The following is a 3,021-nucleotide window of genomic DNA, read 5'->3' as shown; positions in this document are numbered from 1 at the left end:
TTATTGTAAATGCCACCATCTTACATCTTATTTCCACCCATTCGTTTGAAACACAATGTTGACCATGGATTTACAGCACACTCATGAAATAAATAAAAAATATGTACTGCAGATCAGAGAGCCAACTTGAAGGTTGAATAAAGGATCCAATGGAAGAACTTTAGAGACTAAAACCTAAAAGAACATAATCAAAATCAGAAGGTTTTTTTTAAAAAGATGAAAAGTGACTTGTGCAACAGTGACTTTCAGGCATAATATCTTACCTCAAGTAAGAAACTAATAATAGAGAAAAATTGTGACATATAAAAAATCATTGAAGAAAAAATGAATAAACAAAATGCCTTTCAAAAATAGAAAATAAAGAGAAAACACTAACATTACCCTGGATACATCAGTGTCTGATCCGAACAGGTTTCGAACATACTGGATGTTGGGGTACAGAGTTTTCTCTAGATTGCTGCCCAGCAATAGTAGATAGAGAATTTGAAATCGAAAGCCGTTAATGTTGCTGCAACTTGCAATGTATCTAAAAAAATATAGTTTATATTTTTACATAACAAATGCTAAGTCATTAAGATTTCGATAATTTTTTACATAACAAATGCTAAGTCATTAAGATTTCGATAATAGGTGGCCTCCGGAGTAAGCTGAGCCAATTTTTCAAGCGTTACAGGTTCCTCTACCAATCGACCAGTTTTGTTAATATCTCCAATGTTTGTTTCCATGCTCATTTTCGCTATCAGCATAGCATGTCTAGAAGCATCAATTGCTCTTTCCTGCACATTCGATATTAATTCAGTAGACCGTGGTTTAAGAGGTTGCTTCTAATCCATGTTGATCTGTGGAGTGCCCAATATAAGAAGAATGAGGGATACTTTCCTTCATTATACTTTTAGATGACATTACAAAACTAAAGACATCGCAAAGGTAAAATTCAAGGTTTTGAAACCTCTTGTAATCCAACCATTGTAATGTTTGCTTTAGTAATATCCACAGCATGCTTCTGTGGAATAACATGACTACTTTCATCCAAAATCTAACTGAACATTCCTTGCAAGGGTGCAAGATTGGTTGAAGCTCCACTCAAAATAACTAGTGAGAAGGAAGCTCCTTGACGTGCATATTTCAAAGATTTTATTGTAAATTTTGGGGATATTCCAAGCATATATCTTCAATTTTGACCATTATAGACATTTATGACTCGATAATATGATCATTTTTCCCATCGATTACTTTTTAATCGCACTAAATCCAAATTTGTTGTAAAATTTGTAGCTCAAAACATGGGTTTTTGTATAATTAGGACAAATAGAAGAAAACACACATGGCTCTCATAGAAAAACCAAATATGTCTTAGTCGTGGATAAGACTGAAATTGTGATGGTCTGTCTACAAATGCATTGATGGCCATTGTTCCTTTCAATTTTATGAATCTGCTGTGTTTTTATGAACAGAAAACAAAACCAGACCATGCCAAAACTAAGATGAATGAGAAGGATAATTATTGCAGACATCAGAGCAGATTTCAATGGCCATGATGGCATGTATGTTGATGCTTCTATATGTGCTGGGAGTGCCTTGATATCAACTGCAAAACGTTCTTGAACCTGCTTCAGTACATCCTCCTCTGATGAAGAAGCAGAAGAAACAAAGGTAATTGCAAGACCCTTTATGTTAAACCGTCCAACCCTTCCAACCCTGTGCAAATAAGTATATGCAGACTCAGGCATGTCATAGTTGATAACAATATTAACTCTTTCAATGTCAATTCCCCTGCCTACCAGATCAGTTGCAACCAGAAGCCTCTTATTCCCCTCCTTGAAACTTTTGTATCTCATCAGTCTTTCATCCTGCTGCATTCCAGAATGAATGCAAGTACAAGGAAAGCTGCACCCCACCAGCAGCTTGGATAGCTCAGAAGCCCTTTTCACACTTTTCACAAATATAACCACCTGGTTGAAACCCAGGACATCCAGCAAATCAGTCAGCTTCCTGTTCTTTTCTACCTCAGCCAGTTTTATATAGTGCTGAACTAGACCATGAAGTGTGAGCTTGGCCTCATCATCAACATATATCTCCATAGGATCCTGCATGAATTTCTTGCAGACAGGCCTGATTTCCTTGCTCAGTGTGGCTGAAAACATCATGACCTACTTGTCATGAGGGGTCATCTTGAAAATGGCATGTACATCTCTCCTCATGTCCAAAGATTCCAGCATTTTGTCACATTCATCCAGAATAAAATGCCTGATATTTCTCAGACTGAGATCCTTGTCTTTTGCCAATGCCAGAATCCTTCTAGGGATCCCAACAACTATTTGGGGGGATTCATTTTTTAATATTGCCTTGTGAGTTTTGATAGGCAAGCCTCCATAGAATACAGCAACCTTCAATTCTTTCAGATGAGTCATAAACCTCTCAAATTCATGGCATATCTGGTATGCCAATTCTCTAGTATGGCACAAAACTAGGGCAGAGACTTGGCCTTCTGTGGGTTCGATCTACTGCAGAGTTGAAAGCACGAAAACTGTTGTTTTCCCCCATTCCAGATTTGGCCTGACAGAGTACATTCATGCCCAGAATCGCCTGAGGAATGCACTCGTGCTGAACTTCTGAGGGATGTTCAAATCCAGAGTCCACAATTGCTCGAAGGAGCTCTGGCTTCAGTAGGAAATCCCACATAACCTTTCTTGGAGGCTTCATCAGTGGAAAAATGTTCCTCCAATGCTTGTGTGTCCAATTCCTCTTCTTCATAGTCCAGGAGCTCTTCATTATAAATCTCTTCCTTCAACTCTTCGACATTGTCTACTCCTTGTTTTGCCATTTTCACTAAAAATATGAAGCACAAGCGCAGCTTTATGATGAAATAGCAGAAGAGGTTTTATTGCTGTAAAAGATGAAATAATGATGCAGAAAACCAGCCATGTGTGTCTCAAAGCACTCTTAGAAATTATATAAATTAAGGTTCAACAGACATACCCATCTCATTCAAATTGGTGACAACTTCATAGGGTGATATTT

General features: G+C 37.6%; 1 pseudogene; it reads right to left on the bottom strand.

The window, feature by feature from the left end:
- Positions 1-590: 590 nt before the first annotated feature.
- On the bottom strand, positions 591-2,670 carry LOC149253803 (DEAD-box ATP-dependent RNA helicase 15 pseudogene; annotated as a pseudogene).
- Positions 2,671-3,021: the final 351 nt, after the last annotated feature.

Source organism: Pinus tabuliformis, chromosome 7 (genome assembly GCF_031772625.1).
Source record: "Pinus tabuliformis cultivar Carrire ecotype Pingquan chromosome 7, CPIR1, whole genome shotgun sequence".
Classification (NCBI taxonomy): Eukaryota; Viridiplantae; Streptophyta; class Pinopsida; order Pinales; family Pinaceae; genus Pinus; species Pinus tabuliformis.
The sequence above is the reverse complement of the archived record's forward strand: the minus strand, read 5'-3'. Positions and strand labels throughout refer to the sequence as shown.